This window comes from Protopterus annectens, chromosome 6.part0 (assembly GCF_019279795.1).
Source record: "Protopterus annectens isolate FY-2018-M chromosome 6.part0, PAN1.0, whole genome shotgun sequence".
Lineage (NCBI taxonomy): Eukaryota > Metazoa > Chordata > Ceratodontiformes > Protopteridae > Protopterus > Protopterus annectens.
Genome location: NC_056737.1, coordinates 624,456,624 through 624,477,358, shown reverse-complemented (window position 1 = coordinate 624,477,358; position 20,735 = coordinate 624,456,624). Strand labels below are relative to the sequence as shown.

General features: G+C 43.1%; 1 protein-coding gene across 3 annotated transcripts in view; it reads left to right on the top strand.

Annotated features, from left to right (window-relative positions):
* Window positions 1-20,735, top strand: part of MAP4K5 (mitogen-activated protein kinase kinase kinase kinase 5) — a 2,873,315-nt gene that overhangs the window by 1,551,011 nt on the left and 1,301,569 nt on the right. The window lies entirely within an intron of this gene.

The window sequence follows — 20,735 nt, the reverse complement described above, 5'->3', positions numbered from 1 at the left end:
TTTCTTCCTATTTCTCTTAAAAAACTTTTGCTTTCTTAGAAGTTTTTTACCAATGGCTGACAAAAATTAACAAGCTGGTGAGGTTCAAAAAATGTAGTTCCAGTGGGCACAAGATTCTTCAGTCTGATGCTTAAATGGAGTATATTTACTGCTTAGGCCCTAGCCATTTAGATATGGACTGCGACATCCTTGTGGGTTTCAGTGCCCAAGCCCTGGTGATTGCCACAATAAATTGATTTTGAAGGGTCTGCTTCTTTTTCTGCTGGACCTTTTAAAGAATCAGGGGCTCATCCCCCTACTAAGAATCTTAAGGAACCCAGGCATCACAAAAAAACGCTCTCCTGCCCAGTCTCCAAAAAGGGCTACTTCAGAGCCACCTACCAAGACTTTGAAATTGTCAGATCCGAAGCCTTCAGATTTGACACAGACTTCTTTGATTCCTTCTCCTGGGCGCCTGGCTCCTACTACCTCCCTGGAAGTTGTATCTTATTCTGCTAGGTATTCCTTTCATCAGGAGGCCCCATGAAAATCTCCCAGGTCTCCTACCACTTCTTCTTCTGTAAGATCTTCCTGGAGTCTTTCTGAATTGGAGGTGGACAGGATGATGAGGAGATTCCTCAGGATGCAGATTCAGATGAGGGTTTTGCCTGCTCCATCCCCCACTGGATCCATGAGCCACCGCATTCTTTTGTGCCCTTAACATCTCCTTCTCCGATCCAGCCTTCTGCTTCGGAGTCCTCAGATCCAGAGGTAACCGTTGTAGATGCGTCAGATCCTATGGCGTGTTCATCCTCAGCTCCAACAACTTCTCTGATCTGCTCGGCTCTGACTTTGTTGGAGCACGAGGGATCTTGGAGCTGAAGCATCAGCATTGGGTCTGACGGGGGCTGACTTCTACTGTGAAGTTTTTGGAGTCATCGCTTCCCCGCAGAGCCTCAGAGCTAGACAGCTTAGCTCTAACTTCCCCTTCAGTGCATGGGATCCTTGGGGTTCAGGGGTTGTCTGCTCTGAGAACTATGGCTCCAGAGGGATTGCCACTGGCCTCTCTGGAGCCCTCTGCATTTGAAGTGGTGGAGAGAGTGTTCTCCCAGCTGAGAATTGCTTTAACAGTACCTCCTTCAGATCCTACTCCTGTTCTGACTTGATCATCCTCCACCTCAGGGAAAGTCAGACCCTAAGAGCTCCAGAGCAACTCCCCCTGCAGAGCTTCCCATCTCTTCCAACACCTCCCCTGAATATCCCACTGATCCTTTGGAGACATCTTTGAAATCCTACCCCAAAGAGGTGGATGATCTACTCAAAGCCCTTCTTCAGACGAGTCGGCATTAATGGAGGCCTTCAGGTTTGGCTGATCTACATCTTGGGTGAGTCCCCCCATGGATGACCTTATAGACCTCGTCTCCTGCAGGGCATGGAAGGAGCTGGACACTGTGGAGCCCATACCAAAAAGAGCTGACAAAATCCTCATTGCCCCTTAAAGTTTTTCCGGTAGATGCCATAGTTGTTGCGGCAGCCACTAAGAAGGAGCTAGCCGAACAGAGCTCCTCTGTCTATCCCCCTAAGAGGGAGTCTAAGGCTTTGGACAAAGTTGGGAAGTGGGGGTGTACATGTCCGCGACCTTAGCATTGCGATCGATGAACTACCTGGCAAACTTCACCAGACTACAGAGGGACTTAATTAAGGAACTCTCTAGCATTTTCTACTGTGTCTGCCTCTAACCTGTCGCTGCAACATTGCTTAATTGCACTGTCATATTTTATTTTTGCCAACACACCAGTTCTCTGCTACCATGGAACCACACTCTACCTTCATTTCCATTTCATCTTTTTTCAGCCTAATAACACTAGGTACTTTGCAGTGATGTTGGAAGAGACTTATGTTCACTGACAACCCCTTAGTTTTCCCTAACAAAATCTACTTGTGAGGTATGTTAAGTACCTATTCAAACTATATGCACAGTAGATCATTAATGTTATTAATGCCAACACCCTCAAACAGGTAGTGCCTTTGTCATACTAGAAGAATCTGTCAACTTGACCCGGTTCTTACAAACTGTTTCAGCTTGCTCCATACCCAAAGTTTTCCTCTTCATGAGCAGATCTGACAACTACACTGTTACCTTTTCTCTGAGAAACAGGCTTCTGGCTGCACTGGGAGCAGTGGTGAGATCAAAGGGCAGTGCTCTGAATTGGTAATGATTGGCCCCCAATCTGAAGCGCAGATATCTCCTGGAGCACCCGTCTATTTTGATATGATAATTTACATCCTGGAGATGTACAGAGGACATTGATTTGTCCTTGCACAGATGCGGCAGAATGGACTGTAACATGACCATGCAGAACTTTGACCTCTTTACGAATAAATTCAGATTGCTCAAGTCCAAGATGGGTCAAAGCTCCCCTTTCTTCTTTGGCACCAAAAAGAAGCTTGAGTAAGTTCCGCATCCTAGTTGTTCTGTTGGGACGCTCTGGATGGCTCTTGTTTAGAGGTTGTTGAACTTCTAGAAAGGCATTCTCCCTCTGACTGAGTGGCATGTTGAGAGATACTCCTTGTAACTGAGAGGAGGAAGGGAAAAGGGAATATAGTAACCTCTGGAAATTATATTTAATACCCAGACATAATTTGTTATTCTTGTCCAGGCTTCTGGGTGTATTCAGGGATTACTTTAAAGCAGACCTCTTAGCACTTGGACCATCTAAAGAAATTTAAAAGCTGCTCATCCTCAAGGATCCTATAATAAAAGCAATCACCCATACCACTGACTTCTACATTTACCTTAACTTAAAGTCTGTGTCCCAGTGTGGCACAAGTGTGATGGCAATTATAAGAACAAGGCCCTATTGTATGTCTGTACCATGAATGAGCACTCCACAATAAAAGGGACTAAGGAATAAACTCAGATCCCCCAATTCTAAAGTGAGCTCAGAAAAATTTATAAGCAACTTAAGTGTATAATTTGTAAACCAGGATTTCAAAATGGCTACACTCTGGAAAAACAAGTTGATTAGAGCTCTCTCAAGAAAGAAAGAAAAGAGGTGTAAAAAAGCCACTAAGGGCTAATGATATGGGTACAGTTCAGCTACTGTCTAGTCCCTACACTGCCTGAATGTAGGCAAAGAAACATATCGTGAGCATGTAAAAGAAAATTAACTAGAAAAGAAGAAGAAAAAAATTGGTGGCAAATGGCCTTGCTGTTCAGCAAAAAGCAGTTCAGGTTTCAGCTGTGGTTCAGGAGATGGCTTTCAGTAGTTTAAGAATTAAAAAGTAAACCAAATGTCTTCAAAGATGTTTACAGTATGTGGGACACTGGAGGAATATATTAAGTCAAATGACAAAAGATTCAAAATGAGCTGATAAATCTTCAGAAATCAGAGGTTGAAATAAGGAAAAACTGAATAGGAGGCTTCTCAAGAAGAGCTGTTTTGAGTTAGAAAACCCAGCATGCAGAGAAAATGTGTGATTTTCTGCTGTACCAGAAAAAATTAAAGGAAGATACTACATTTATTTTATAAAGTAATAAGTAACTAGATTTGGTATTCCACAGCAGGACTTGTTAACTGAAATGGTACACCACATTTATGCTTCAAATTTGGCTTTGAGAATGAAGTCAAGGTTTAAATTTGTAAGATACAGACATTGCGGCAGAACAAGCTGCCCCTGACAAAATTATGGCAGAAGGGAAAAGTATTGAAATTTGTTGAAGTCAGTGTCTGTGTAAACTGACACTTCTGGTGTTTAACAGGCAGAAGAGAAGAGAGTTTGTCACTGCATTCGGGATGTGAAAAGTTGGGGTATGATTCAAAGTTGCTATACTCGGCTGTCTTTAGAATATTTTTCATGAAGGATCAAAGGCATTTTTTGATGAAGAATAGGCTAAGATAGGAATAAAAAAATTTACCGAGCAAAGAGTAAACTAGCAAGCTGAAAGGAACTGTGCTTCTCATTATTTTAACAGTAACAAAGCCCATAGACAGAGCTTGTCCATGAAACTTTTCCCATTTTACCAAAGGAGAATGAATAAGCAACAGAAAAAAGCCCAAGAGCTGACTAGAAGAATCAGGACTACTTTGGACTTGAACCAGAGATTGGTGTTGGGGGGCTGAGATAAAAAAAGTAGTGGACAATAATGCGAAATTACAGACTAAATGGAAGAATTGTTAAGTGTCACACATACTGACTTCTGCAAGTCGTAGCTAAAAAGGTTCCTCGTTCATGTAAAACAGAGCTGTTCCCTAAGCCTATTCAAACAAAATTTGGAACAATGGATCAGAAATCAAAGATTCTTGCCTGACTTATCGCCTGTGAGCCTTATGAACAGGGGCGGTTTGTAGATACCTTAAGGCATCGGCATATACTAAAGCCATTCTAGTCCATGGGCGTAGTTAAATGGGAAAACTGGGACATGACTGGCTAGGCTTAAAAAGGCTCTAGGGTTGTTAGCTTAGTATCCTCCTGTGATCCTGTAAGACTGGAGCTTTGTGTTAATTTGGTGAGATGACTGTAATGCATAATTCCCACATTGTGATTACTGTTTAGAGGAAAGATGAACGGACTGAAGTTGCAACTGTACATTGCACTTTATATTGGAAAGTAGTTCTGTACATTATGCAGAGGTATTTTAAATGTGAGTTAGGGTGAGTCTTATCAGTGACTGCTGTTTTTGTGAAATGATGTTACAGTAAGAAAGCATTTTTTCTTGATTGTAACATGTCTGGGGTTTTATCAGTAACAAGATAAAAGCTGGATGTAAGTAGTGTAATGTGATGTCCTTCTATATCACTGTTGCAGTATTCTTAACCAAAGGGATTCCTGCTATGGCTAGCCCAGTGTCCGGCTTGTATACCAAAGTCTTATGATTTTATGGACATCGTACTTCAAATGTATGCTCCCTGCTCAAGGTGTAGGGCATAAAGATGACGCATTGACATACATACCTTAGAACTACTTTGATGCCAGTCCGAACTTCATCATTGATCGTCGGTCTGAATGCTCCTTCTGGTAGCTAAGCCATGTTTCAGATAAGTACCCCATTGCTTTTTTTTTTTCTTATCTTTTTCGATTTTTTGTCAGTTTACATGTTATCCAGAAAGGGAAAATGTCAGTGTTGGAGGCAGCTATCCCATAAGGATTATCAAAAGCAATGTCTCTTCTGTTTGCGTGCTTCTCATGACCATGTTCAATGTTCTGTCTGCCAGGTGTTTGTCCCCAAGATCCTATGTAGTCATGTCTCCTCATTGTCCATTCACCTGGAGAACCAACTTCTTAAGTCGGTACAGGGTGCTATGGCAGAATCTTCCCATCCCGAAGTTCGGCCACCTGCCAAGAAAAAGACCAAGAAACTCAGGCCTGATTTGGCTGGTGTTCCACCTCCCCTGGTGAAAGCCCACATGACTGCCCATTTGTTGTCAGATTCCTCTTCCATGACCCTGTCAGAGGCTGGCATGGATCTGCCTTTTCGCACATCCTTGGAGACTGTGCAGACATTTGCTCCACATGTTGAGGGGGAACCTTGACTGATTATCTTTGAGGTACCGGGGTTGGTACAGCAGATACTTGTTTGGGAGGAGATTCCTACTAGGTTAGTTGAGTGTAGGCAAGGTTTTGAACCTCCTAGGGTATTTAGGGAAGACAACGCCCCAACAAGAAAAAGCAAAAAAAAAAAAAAAAAAAAAAAAAGCATGTTTCCTGTGCTGCTGAAGATCCTCAGTGTGAATGTCAAGATATTGCCTAGGGGATGTTCAGTGCATTAATGGCCTTAAAGCCCCCACAAGGAGTTTCTGTGCCTGCTCCCCCTTGATCATTTACCCACTCAAGAGGCCCAGAGAACAGGACTCCTCTGAAGAGGATTCGGATTATGGAGAAGAGTCATTGGCATATTCCTCTCAGATCCCTTCTGCCTTGGATTATGGCTGTGAGGAGGAGGATTCTATTAGCCCAGATTTTCCCTTGGAAGAGCTGTCCTTTGGGGATGCTATTTCTCATATGATGAAAATGGGATTGTTCACGGGTTTCTGATATTCAGAAGAAGTATTATGAGCTCCTCCAGTTGAAATCCCCTAAGCCCTAAGCTGTACCTCTAGTTTTGGTTGCCCTTTTAGATACCTTTTCAGCAGCCACTGTGGCCCCAGCTTCTCAACCTCCAACCCCTAAGAAACCAGACAGATTTTGCAAGGTACCTGATGAGTGCAAGTTCTTCTACAAATCTCCTTCTGCTGACCCTTCTTTAGTGTCTGTCTCTTCTGACAAACTCTCTAAACATTTGCCTTCTACTAAACTTACTAACTTCAGACAAGGACAATAGAGCTATGGAGCAGCTAGGCAAAGCATATATACTGCTCCCACTTTGGACTTTCAGGCTATTAATTACCAGACCATATGATCAGGTATGTTTTAGCCCTTCTCTCTCAGGCTTCCCAGGCTGTTTCAGACCTCCCTGATTTTGAAGGCAAGGCATCTACCCTCTCTTTACTTGGTTCTACTTCTCAGGTAGCTTTCCATTCTATTAAATGTAGTTATGATGCAGCTGATGCTTCCTCTATGGCTGCTGCTTTTGGTTCTGTTTTGAGACATTATTCTTGGCTTTGTATCCAGCCTTTGCCTGCTGATGTTAAGGCTAAACTGTTGGATGCTGCTCTTGACAATAAGAACTTGTTTGGTTCTCCTGCTACTGAGCTTTTTAAGTTTCTTCAGGATAAAGGTATGCCCTTGCAGGGATTGAAGCATATTTTTGTGTCTCCTACCCCTAAGTTCCAGAGGAGTTATCCATCCAAATCTGCCTTTGTTCGCAGGCAACCTCACCCTCCTCCCAAAGGTAAGAAGGGTTCTAAGCGGGGTCCTCCTGATAAGTGTAATCCGACTCCTATTTCTCAGAAGCTTCAATCTGATGTTGTTAATCTTCTTTCCATTCATCACTGTTGGGTTTGGTTCCGTGCCCTGCGTCCACCTATTACCAAGCTCGCGCCAGCCAAAAAACTCTCGAGCTAAGTCTCTACCCAGAAGGTCCTTCCCCGTTACCTCTGATCTCACTTGCCGCATAGCCGTAAAACCACGTTTACGCCGAGCTCTCAGCTAAGTAAAATCATTCTTGATATTTGTGTAAAAGTTTTTATATATTTTCATATTTTACTAAACCTTTAGTCTATCTAGTGTCTTTTCTTCGATCTAACTGTATATTCTCCACTCTACCCAATGTTACCATTGGTAAACTTAAGTACCATTGTTGGTACGGCCTTTTCCCTTACCCGTGTAGTATTTCTTCAATACTAGCTGGTATTGCTTTCTCTTACTTAACTTGTTAGCTTTTATCTCATTTCACGTGTTTCCCTTTCTTCTTATATACAGTGTGTTGTTATATTGGTATTTTTCTGGTGATTTTTTTTGTAGTTTTTGAACTGGGTGACTTCATTATTGCTGGATTATACAGTTAGTTATGGTGTTCCTTCTACTAAAATGTACTTCTGGCTTTAAGCATTGTACTTCTTGTAAGGGCAAGTTACCTAACAGTGACTTACATGATGACTGTGTATACTGTTTGGGAGTGGACAACCTTTCGGTGCAACCTCCATGTGATATTTGTCAAAGTTTCAGCCAGCGCACTCTTAATGAGTGCAAAAATAAACTTATTCTGAAGGGGTTACTCAAGTCTCCCTTTTCAGAGGCCATTTCTCCAATGGAGGTCTCAACCCCTCCTTCTAAGGACAAAGAGATCCCATTCTGTTCCTTCTTCACCATCAGGTGATCAGAACAAACCTGGGAAATCCAAGGTCCTTAAGTTATCGTCGGAGCATAAATCTGCCGCTTTGGCTCTGACTATTGCAGAACCTTCGATACCGATGCCTGTATTGGCACAGACCCTGCCTCTGGCACTGATCGTAGATCTTACTATGCCTATTTTGACTTCAGCACCTGTAGCTACTTCAGCTCAGGGCACACCTTCGAATTCGACTTCACTTTCCATTTTGGAACCGACTGTCTCAGCTCCGAGTGCCAGTTCCTCCTTGTTTCCGGTCTCAAAACTATTCGTTGCTGGCAGACCTTGCATCACTGACCCGATACTCTCCCTCAGTAGACCCGTTTCTCGGCCAAACGTGTAGCCCATTTCTTGAATGTCCTGACTCCCCGTCTGGAGTATCCACTAGATCCACCAGGACCCTTTCGGGACACGACGTGGTGCGTCTTGTGGACCAGCTGTTGGTAGCCAGGAGAATTCCATCACTCTCTAAAACCCATCCACCTGCTGCACTTGGGTTGCCTTATCCACGGACTTCATCTTACACTCCTTCGGCCATCTCGGTTCCAACATTCTTCTTGGAACCGACAACCTCGGCGCCTATTGTGCACCTCACTCCAGCTCCGAGTTTGGTCTTCGGTTCCTGACGAACCGGTCCTTGTTCAATCTGGGGACCGGGGTACGGTGCCGACTTTCTCCTCGGTTCCCTCTTTGGCACTAATGGCTGTGTCCACGACGATCTTGCTATAGGCTCCACCTGTGGGGGCAGGTCCTTCAGAGCAGGGTATGACCCCGGTTCCGAGGTTGTCTTTCTTGGTTCTGGGATCCCATCCCTCTTCGGGTGGGCCTGCCTTCCACACGATGGCGAGGGCTCTGCTTCTGGTAGCACTCCTATGATGTCATAACCCCAGTTTTTGCCCCCTGAGCTGCAGCTGTCACAGACCCCCCCCCCCACCGGACACTGGCTAGTGAAGTTGCAGGACACCCCTGTTCAGGGCACCCACTCTTCCGAGTCCTCTTCAGAGATCCCCACTGAGGACCCCCTCGAAAGAAGACGTGCAAGAAGAAACACGTGGACTCGCCTGAGGAGTCTTTAACGGAAGACATGGATTACAATAATGGTGAAGGGTCTCCACGGTCACCTCCTGATGTCTGCTTCAGAGACATCCTGGAAATGTTAAAACAGAGAGGTGACTTGAAACCCTTCAACCCTTCATCCAAGGAGTCCATGTTCCTGCAGGCTTTTCGTGCCCGGCCGTCTACCTCTTGGGTGACCCCGCCTGTCGACAGACTCGTCCAGCTCGTTGTGCAGCACACGTGGAAGAACCCTGACTCCACTGAGGCGATCCCCCGGAGACCAGACAAAATTCTGTCTCCTCCTGTTGAGAATCCACACTGGTCCAGAGGGTTACCAGTTGATGCTATGGTGGCGGCGGTGGCCACGAAAAAGGATTTGGCTGAGGAAAAGTTCCGCTGTCCATCTGCCCAACAGGGAGTCCCGGGCAGTGGACAGACTTGTGAAGCATGTTTTTGCATCAATGACCTTTGCTATACAGTCCTTGAATTATTTGGCACATTTTATGAGTCTCTAGAGAGACTTGATCTCCGAAGTTTCTGGGACACTCGCATGACAGTTGTCTGATGAGGTCAATATCCAACTCAACTCATACGTGAAGTTGCTCTCACACACGACCGAAGAGGCGGCTAGAGCACCGGGTTCGGGCATTGTTATGAGACATCATGCCTGGATGCACATCTGTGACCTCGCGGATCCCTTCAAGTCTTCCTTTCTGAATGCTCCCATCAAAGCTTCATCCCTCTTCAGCTCCAAAGTGAAGGACACGCTAGCCGAGAGCGAACAAGATGGAAAAACACTGTCTGCCATAGGCCTGCGGTTTTCCAGCCCTCAGCGTACCTTTTCCAGGAATCAGAGTAGTGGGAAAATGTGACATAAGAAATCTCAGGGTCCTTTCCGTGCCCCACGTGGTGATGATACTCCCAAAGGCAGAGGGGGTAACAGTTCTGGAAGACACCTCTATAGAGGCAGAAGGGGCTCCAGGGACCCTTCTCTGGACAAGCCTTATCAGCGCTCCTGAGGGGTGGCCCGATTGCTTACCTCTGGAAGCAGTTGGGGGTCCTTTCTCTCTGCACCAAGCTGCCTGGCACTCTATCACCACCGATCTTTTCATGCAGAAAATTATCAGCAGAGGTTACACCATTCCCCTTTCTTGTCAGCCAGAATTTCCAAGAAAACTGTCCAATGTTCCACCCAGTCAAATGGAAGCAGCAGCTTCAGAGATTTTAAAGCTGTCTCAGAAAAGAGTCATCCAACTAGTCCCACCAGACCAGCGGGGATCCGGATTTTTCTCGAGATTCTTTTTGGTGCCAAAAAAAGACAGGGGACTGGAGACCCATTTTGGATCTCAGCAGCTTAAACAAGTCTGTCACCCAAACCAAATTCTGGATGGTCACGGTTCAGTCCATCCTTCCCTTTTTAAGAGAAGGCGATTGGATGTGCTCTATAGATCTCTGGGACACGTATTACCACATCGGGATGGACAAATGCTTCAGGAGTCTGGTCGCTTCCGGCTAGGAGCCAGTCATTACCAATTCCGTGCCCTGCCTTTCGGTCTCTCTACAGCCCCCAGAGTGTTTCCGAAATGCATGTCAATAGTAACAGCTCACTTGAGACTAAAAGGATACCGGGTGTTTCCATGTCTAGATGACTGGCTCCTTACTGCTCCCACCAAGGATATTCTGGTAACTGCTCTACAACATACTCTCTTTCCCTGGCAAAATTCTTGGGAATAACGATACATTGGGAGAAATCAAATCTTATCCCTACACAACAAATAGAGTTCATTGGAGCAGTCCCAATCCTGTCTGGTATCACTCTCTCTTCACAGACTCCATTGATTGAGGCTTCAAATCCAAGTGATTCTCTCTCAAACATCAGTCGCTGCAAGACAGGTTCTTCAAGATCTGGGTTCTGTGGTGGCGTCAATTCCAGTTGTGCCCCTAGCAAAGCTACATATGCAAATTCTGCAGTGGCTCTTTCTGTCTCAATGGTTCCCAAACTGTCATCCCCTGAATTACAAGATTCGAATAACTAACTCTTGCAAACAGAATCTACTTTGGTGGATGAGGCTAGATGAAGATCTTTGGGGCCAACCTTTCCAACCCTCTCAGCCCACAGCCATTGTGACCATGGATGCTTCTCTGATCAGGTGGGGGGGGGGCATTTTCAGGGAAAGACTGTCCAAGGCACATGGTCCACCTTGGAAGCCCAACTGCATATAAATGTCCTAGAAATGAGAGCCATGCTGTTAGCATTGCAGGCATTCCATGTGGCTCTCCCCTCCAGGACAATTGCAATTCAATCAGACAATATGTCAGTGGTCTGGTACATCAACAAGCAAGGAGTTACGAAGTCTTACCCCATTTGTTGAGAAGCCATGAGAATCTGGCAGTAGGCGATAGCTTCCAACTGCTTTCTGATAGCAACGCATGTCTCGGGGCGCTCCAACGTGATTGCAGACAAACTGAGCAGATGCATCCTCATGCCCCACGAGTGGTCCCTCAACCCTGAGGTGGAGTTTCTAATCTTCAGCCACTGGTGCTAGCCTTGCTGTGATCTTTTTGCCTCCCCATCGAACACCAAGTGCAGCAGCTTCTTCGCCCTACTTCCCCCACAGGGGATATCAGAGGGACGCTCTGATCCACAATTGGTCCACAGGACTCCTCTACGCCTATCCTCCCATTCCTCTGATCCCACAATTTCTGAAGAAAGCTCTTCAGTTGAGATGCAAGGTGATCCTCATAGCTCCATTCTGGCCTCGACAAGTTTGGTTCCCCTTTCTTCGGGCTCACCTGGTATTCCCGCCATGGATTCTGGACTCTCTACCATATCTGATCACTCACCCCTAAGGGTTGAATCATCCAAACCTGTCCACTCTCAAGCTGACAGCTTGGTTTCTCCACTTCCGCTAGTCACCAGGCAGGCTAATGTCTTCTCACCTGTTTGAGACATCATTTTGGCCTCTCACAAACCATCCACCAGATGACTATATCAGGATAAATGGGAAAGATTTTCCATTTGGTCCAAGAATAACATGCTAGACCCTTATTCGGCTCCAGTTACTGCAGTGCTTCAATGTTTGGCTAAGTTTTTTGGTAACAGAGCCTCTGCCTCTACAGTTTGTGTACATCTATTGGCAATTTCTAACTTCCACAATGGTATAGATGGCACCCCTCTTATTTCGTTATGCCTTTGCAAGGCTTTCCTCAAAGGGACCACTCATCTCAGGCCTCCTCTCAGACAACCCGTAGTACCATAGAATCTCACTTTAGTCTTCCAGTCTTTGACTCAAAAGCCCTTTGAGCCTGTGGCTAAGTATGACCTAAAGTTCTTGTCTTGGAAATCTTTGTTCCTGGTAACCATTACCTCTGTCAGAAGTGTCTCTGAGCTGCAGGCATTGTGTATCAAGAGACCCTACCTGGTCTTTCATAAAGACAGAGTGTCACTTTGAACAAACCCATCCTTTCTTCCCAAAGTTGTTTCTGAATTCTCTGTTAACCAGTCCATTGATCTACCAGTGTTCTTTTCAAATTTTGCCAATAGAGGAGAGTATTACCTTCACACCTTAGATGTACATAGACAGTTGAGGTTTTACCTAGACAGGACCAAACCTATCCGTAAATCTGAACAGCTTTTCATATCCTTTTCGGGACCTAAAATGGGAGAGGTTGTTTCCAAGGTAACATTATCAAAATGGCTAAGGGACTGCATACGTGTCATTTATTCCCTCCATAATGAATCCAAGCCAAACGTTAAAGCCCACACCACTAGATCTATGGCAACTTCTATAGCATTCCATTCCAAGCCATCCATGGATGACATCTGCGCAGCAGCTACTTGGGCTAAGCCTCATACCTTTATCAATCATTACAAATTGGACCTGGTCTCCAGGGGGAGAGCTGCTTTTGGCTCAATGGTACTAGGGAATGTTCTTCCATAAGGAACGCCCATGGACCTCAAGGTAGCTGGGGCTTCTGTCCCAACAGTGATGAATGGAAAGATGATTAACAACATCAGATAAAGAAGTTATGTCTTACCATAGCATTCCATCTGCGTTGTTCATTTTCTTTCATTCATCACTTCCCACCCTCCTTCTCCCTCCAAAGGCTCCTGGGGGATGCTTTGGGTCTTAAGTGGTGCACTAGGGTACTTGCGTAGAAGTGACCTCGGCTTTACTTCATTTCTTAGCAAACTCGATCTGAGGTAACAGTGAGAAGGGCATTTTGGGTAGAGACTTAGCTCGAGAGTTTTTTTGGGTGGCGCAAGCTTGGTAATAGGCCGACTCTTCAGTGATGAATGAAAGAAGATGAACAACACAGATGGAACGTTATGGTAAGGCATAACTTCTTTTTTTCAAGACAAGCCAGGTTCTTTCTGACTGTTTGCTTCCCCTTTTCTTGAGTCAGGTTCCCTTATCCCTTAGTCTTTTCCTGTCCCTTCCTAATTTGTTAGGGGACACTCAGAACTCTTAGGTTCTGTCCATTATCTGTCAGAGATACTTCATGGTATGGAAATCCCTTCTTCCTTTTATAGGCATCCCACAACAACCTCAGGAACAACTTATTTTCTTCCCAGAACTGCTTCAGGGCCTTTTGGCGCAAAACACTATTCAGGCTGTGCCCCTTCCCAGGAGAGGAAGGGGTTTTATTCCAGAATGTTTCCTGTTCCCGGGAAGGAAGGCATCTGGAGACTCATTTTGGATCTTTTTCAGCTCAACACCTTTCTGAAGGTCCCTTCTTTTTAGATGTTGTCCCTTTAAACCCTGTTTCCTCCTCTTGTTCTTCCCCAGGCTTTCTTGGTCTCCGTTGACCTCAAGGATGTTTATGTTCACATCCTAATTCATCCCTTTTTCAGGAAGTTTTTGCATTTCTCTGTCTCTTCCTTGCATTTTTAGTTTTCTGCTTTCCCTTTGGCCTTTCGACTGCCCTAAGGGTATTCAGAAAATGCCTCACTCCTGTGATTGCCTTTTGCAGGATGAGAGGGGTTCAGATATTTCCTTACCTAGATGACCTGCTCATTCAGGCTTCCTCCCCCGAGGTCTTGCTTCAGCACCTCCAGTATACTGTTTGTCTCTTACAGAACCTGGGGTTTGCAATAAACTTCCAGAAGTCAGTCCTGGTTCCTTCTCAGGATCATGTGTTTCTCAGTTGTAGGCTCCAGACCATTCCTATGCTGGCTTTCCTGCCTCTTCCCAAGGCTCTTTCTTTAGTCACCTTTTTTCAGTCCATTCTTCCACTGGTTTCATTTACAGCCAGGGAATTTCTGAGGGTGCCAGGATTCATGGCCTCTACCATTCCTATGCTACCTTTAGCCAGACCTCATACGAGAAAGCTACAGTGGATATTAAAGTTAGTGTAGCTCCAACACTGTCATCCACTAGATTTTCTAGGCCGTCTTCTTCTGTGTCTCAGACTCAAGCTTCAGTGGTGAATTCATCAGCTGTCTGTCAACTGGAGACTTTTTTAGCCCCCAATCCCCTCTCAATATCTTAACTCAGACACTGGATGGTGGAGCCTCTTTCAGTTCCCTCCAGGTCCAGGATCTCTGATCTCCTCATCAGAGACCAGACCACGTCAACATCAAGGAGATGAGAGCTCTCCTTTTCGTCCTTCAGACTGTCCATTCCCACTTTCTTCTGGGGCCTCTCAAAATCTTCACGGTCAATACCACAGTGATACGGTATATCAACAAGCAAGGGGGAACACGGTCCTACCTTCTTTGCAGACTAGCTCTTCAAGTTTGGGAACTAGCTGTCCAGTATTTTGTGACTCTTCTGGCTGCATACATTCCTTTAGAACAAAATACAGTGGCAGACTGTTTGAGCAGGTCCAAAACACAGGCTCACTAATGAATGTTTCATAGAGATGTGTTTCTGGACATTGTCCATCAGTGAATTGCTCCTCAGGTAGATCTTTTAGCCTCCCCTTTGAACAGGCAACTTCTACTTTTTTGCACCAGAGTCCCAAGTCTTCTTTAAAACTGCGCTCATATAGAGTGTAGTTACTATCATCATTTTAGTAAAGTAAGGCACAATGAATATTGGTTTCAGCTTTCTTTGCTGTTATTTAATTTGCAGTAGTTTTAAGACACATCATTTCTTGTTTTATGTCTTTAAGGGAATTCACCTTGTGTTTTTAAAATGCATCAGTTGGGTTTTTATTGGACTATTTTATGACACGACTATTTGAATGAGAGTATTTAAGATTTATGTAGTTATTGATTCTAGTATTTTGAAGAAGTCTTTGTTATATTCTGACGAAAGCGCTAAATAAAGTTGTGTTTTTGCACACTTTGATTTCACTTTTTTGAGTGCTCATAGCAAGTTTGGTGATTTGTGGCTGTCATCAGTTTTTATTTCAATGCTTTTAAGGCACCCCCTCCACCCCGGGATGTATCCTAACTGTTACTCACTGTGAAGAAAGAAGCTCCCAGGGTAGACTTACAGCACATTGGAAAGGTTATTCATCTTGCTTAGGAACAGCTGGCGAATCCTGTTTTTAACAAGCACTCATTTCCCATCACTGGAATAAAGGTTGACCATAGGCTCATAGGAGGTTACTAGGCTAATGACCCTAGGGCCTATACAAGCCTAGCCATGTTATACCTGTGTTCCCTAACTGACCTTGGTTAAATGGTCATTATTTGCAGAGTGAGTCTGTGATCAACACCAACTGCCCTTGTCCATGAGGGATATAGGTGCCACCCCTGGGTGAATTTGAGGTCTCCCATCCAATTGTCTAGGTTGTGCTTGAATAAGATTTTTGAAGAGTTCTACTTCATGTGAATTGGGAGTTTATTCTAGGGGAGCAGCAATCTCTGGGAGATGTATCTGTCTGTCCAGCATGTTCTCTTAATGTCACAGATGACCAATCTGAGTCGCAGAGAAAAGGCTCCATCCCTCTGTGCCGTATGTTGCTGGGGAAAGGGAAGAGCTGTGTGCCTTAACCAGTTTGCTATTATCATGATCAGTGTAAGCTAATGTTGCTGAGAAAGGGAAGTCTGGTCTGTCCTACCCAATTTTCTGTTATCAAGTTTCTCTACATCAGTAGCAGTCAAAAGAAAATGAATAGATCACAGTACAGTTCTGAGAAAAGCTGTGATGCATGATCACGTATATCACTTGTAATTTGTTTTAATAAGTTTGTTACTTTTGTAAGGCAGTTCACTTTTGTCAGAAGTATTCTGTGTATTACATCTGAACAACTTTACTGTTCTGTCTTAATCGAGTTTGTTTTGTGATTTCAATGTGGTTGTAGAATGCACACACTATAGCTTTGACAGTCTGTGTGTGTATGTTTATCATGCTTACACACACACACACACACACACACTGGCTTGACATCTGTAACTTGACATGAACATCATGGTGTCAATGTTTCAGTGATATGCTTAAGGTAGCAACTCATAGTTTTAAATTAGATGATTATTTCTGCAGTGTCTTGTCAGTAGAGATTTTTATGTGACACTTCATGTATGATTTCTGTGTATGTGCTTGATGTCTGCTTACACTGACAGTGTCTTTCTGTTCTGGCATGTCTGTAACTCCCAGAATTGTTTACACTTTCTCCCTCTTTTCCCCTCCTGTCTCTCCAAGGAGCCTTCTTGAGTGTGTTGAGGAAGAATTAATACAACGGTAACAGTGGTTTATCGGATGATTTCCATTGCTTCATTTATTTAATCAGTGGTCCTACCATATACTTATTGCTGTATTAAGTTTGAATTACATTAGCACACCATAATTTGTTACTGTGCAATATTTTACTCTAACAAGAGTATTACTGCATGCAGCTGAATTGCTTCACTTTTGCAGCAGTCTCATATGGAAGGGCCCTGGTGTTTTATTCATTGTACGTCATAGTCATAGAAACTTTGTATAACAAAGAGTTAAATTATTTTCCTTGTGTTGCACAACTCCATTTATTTGTTAATTATTCAGTACATTGTGTGTGACAAATATCATTTTACTGTGCTAATCCTTAAACATACACTTTTTCTAGTATAAGTGTGTTAGCGTATATTTTCATGGTTTTACGTTTTTGCATGCCATGCTTTTGCATAGCCTCAACAAGACAAATGGTTTAGAAAACAGTGTGGATAGATGTGTGATGTAAACAAGATGCATGTTAAAAAGTGTGCCTGTTTTAGATTCTGTATTTAAGGCTACTGTCACTGAATATCACATCAACACGGTTGTGTTGGTTAAATGTTACCTTGATCACATTATAGTGTCTCAGTGCAGACAAACAGATCATCACTTCGCTTTTTTTCCCTACCATTCATTATCAGTGTTTGAGTTGCTTATGATGCTGTACATTGATATTTACTTTATGTCAAATGCTGAACAAACTTTTTTTTAGAAAAATGAGGTAACTTGCATGCTTTACATACTGTTTTAGACTTTTCACAGAATGTGAATTTTTGATGATTTTGGGAACATTCTCCTTTTCATAAAGTAGTGCTAAAAAAGACCTCTCCAAATTTATTTTCATTTCTTGTTGATTTATTTTTGCTACCAGAATTTGCAGGGCTCCAGGACTTGATTCACTGAGGTGGCACACAGGTTCTGCTGTACTACTTTCTTCCTTCATGTTCATTGCCTTCAGCTTATCTTGTCAGTCATCCATCACCTCGTCTTTGGAAGCAGAAAACATTTACTTGGGCCTTTGCACCTCAATGTTGGGATAGCTTGTTTAGATATGGTTAGACTTAATGGGTGTCTTCTTCCTCTCAAAGTGTATATGTAGAGTGATTGCAAAATATTCACTCCTGTCTATGTTATATGACTGGCATTCAGGAAGAGAGTTCTATTAGATATCCATTTTCTTTTTTTCCTCCATAGTTTTTTTGTTATTGTAATTAATACCTGCTGTGATTGACCATCTGGCAACCAGAATGTGATACTGATTTTCATTTATCCTGGGTGGTGCACTTTGGACATTTTGCTTCTTTGTCATTATGCCTCCTCTCCTTAAAACTTTTATGAGGATGTTGGACAGAACTCGCTGGTAGCATTCCTCTTACTGTGTAAGTGCTGTCACAATAAATAAGTAAATAAATGATTAAATGGTAATGACTAGAAAAAAAACAGTGATTGTGTGCCATTGGATTGCATTGTTTTTTTTTAATAAAATAAGTACACTGTTCCCCATTTATTTTAGTCATTGAGGCATCAAGTTCATTGTCAGTAGTTAACATAGGGTTTCCATTTTAGGTAGTAGGATTCAACATCCACAGCAAAACAAGACAGTTAATGGAGCCCTATGTTTTTGGTTGCTGAGAACTTCTTTAGTGTATTTTCAAGCTTTCTTTCTGCCTGTCTTGCAATGGATGCCCAGGAACCAGGTGTCACTTGGATAGACACTTTAAGAAGAGTCCACCTTTACTTTTAAAAAGTGCTCACCTGCACCTCTTGCTATCTTAAATGTAGGCAGCTGAGGGTGTGTGCTTGGCCCCTGTGTCAGGTCCTGTGTAATAGGTTTTATGGAATGCTTGAGGAAACAGTACACTTACAGAAGTCTGGTGGATGGTCCAGATATAATTCATGTAATCATGTAATCTGAATGCATAGTGATGTCTGATCCTTTATTACCAGCAAGACAGATAAAGCTGGGCAGTTGAGGGTTTGTGGAACATGTGTATGTGTGAAGAGTGTGTGTGTGTGTGTGGGGGGGGGTGTTCTTCAACTAGACTCTGTGCCATAAGTTAAGATACCTTTGAGGCTTAGCATCATTCTGTTGTTTTGATTCAAACTGATGACTTAGAGCATGGAATGTCACAGGTGTGCTACACAGATTGGATGAAGGCAAGCTTCTTAAGCACTTTAATGTCAGAGAGGTGCTTCACAAGCTTGTGTTGAGTACCCAAAGCACTCTTAAGATCATGTCTCGTACTGTGGGTTGACGCAGACAGTGCCAGCTAACAAAGAACAATGGCAGAAGGTGAAACAGCTTTAAAAGCTGTTAGACACTTCACTCTGCCACTTATAATAAAAAATGTGACAGAACAAACTTGCACCTTTTAAAACTGTTTGTTATACAAAGGGACATTTCATTTCTGCTTGTTGTCAAGCTCTGAAGTGTTTTACCAACTTTCAAAGGTTTTGAAAACTGATAAAACAACATGCTAATGCATTTTTTTCTTTTCTATTTTTTCCCTGTATCTCATAGTGCATGGAGCAGATAAAGCTCCATACATTACAAAGAATTATTATCGAGTCTCACTGATTATAGCCCTTCTTATGTACTCTTGAAATAGATGCCAAGATTTACCTCTCAAGCTTCACTGTTAAGGTGAATTTCTTTGCATCTATGTCTCAGACACACAGGATGAGCAAGAAGACTCTCTAATGGCTGTTATTTTGAGAAAAAATGTTTCTCTTCCCAGTTTTTTTAAGAGCCTTGTTTATTTATTCTTCTAGAAAGAAAAGTTTATTTAGGATCAAGCCTGCATCTGTACTTAAGCAGTTTGTAATTTGGATATCTTCACAAGTGCTGTAGAGCCTTTCTCCAGTTCCATGATTTTTAGATGTTAACAGTCACCACTTTGAATCTTATCTGTTCTGTTCTTCAGTTGGTGTACATGCTTCAGCAATATCAGCATGTATTTGTTTGGTTCTAGATGATTATCACTGTTGATGCAACACCCCAAAAGGGGTTGTGGATTGAGGAATAGGTTTCTCATCCCTCAGGTAGCTGTTAATCTTTTATTTGAGAGTTTTCTCAAATTGAGTCTGTAATGAAATCCCTCATAAAATACTAATTTCAGTAGCATGGGACCTGAACTTTAATTACTTTTATTGCCTTTTCAGTGAACAGACTCAACAGACTTCGACATTTTATAGAAATCCCCTGTTCCTGGTAGCAGCCACTTCAGTCAGATAGTCTACAAGCAACAAGGCTTAATGTGCGACTCCTCCTATACAGTATTTCATAGTCCAGTGGTATTTCGGCAAACTAACATGCCAAATGTCACACATTATCTCAGCTGTCTCACTGAACTGTTCCTTTCAGATGCTAAGTGTTTATCACAGATCCCTTAACTATGGGAGGCACCTGATGCATATCTTGGATTCCAGAAAAAGGACTCTGCCTGTCACAAGGCAATTTTTATCAAATCTAGTACCATTGTATTCCCTTTTGTTGTGATAACTTCTGTAGAACATGGCAGTGTCCTGTTAGAGCTTATTCTGCAGTGGCTAATGTACATTTTCTGCTTAATTTACAAATGTTTCCACGCAAGATGCACTAAAAGCAGCAGCACAGACTGCTGTACAGGCTTTCACAAAACACTACAAGCTAGAAGATCAGTGTAAGGGCTAGACCGGTTTTGACATGGCTGTGCTGCATTAAATCCTGCAACCATACCTCCCAACTTCTTTGGTCAAACATTCTGGACAAAGCAAAAACAATGGGAGGAACAAAGGCCAAAATCAGGGGCAGTTTTTAAACGTTACCCTAATTCAGTTAAAAAGTTAAGACAGCAGGATCATTCTCACTCTGTCCTTCCAGTCCATCATTTGGGTCTTTGAGATGCTTTTCTTGTCTGATCCGTCAAAGGTAGTGCTTCAGCCTTGAGCTCCCTCAAACTTTTCCCTCCCACAATGCACCTGTCCTCACTAGACTAGCTTCCCTCAGATCTCCTTTGCCACCATCACACTTGGATGTGATGCCTAGTTGTACAAATTTGATAGTTGCTGTGATTTTTTTGCTTTATGATTCTGCCATTAGCCTTTTGGAGAAGCTTTGACAGCAGTCTATTTTTTTTAGTAGTTAAATTTTAATCGAGTTAGGTTTAGAGCTTCATCGACTTCACTGCTGAGGTACTCTCTTCATTCATCTCCTGTAGCACGTGTGCACATATCCACATATTTTAGTACTTTGTGTACAGTACTTAAAAGTTAATAAGAGGACTGCTTTTTTCCCTTAATTT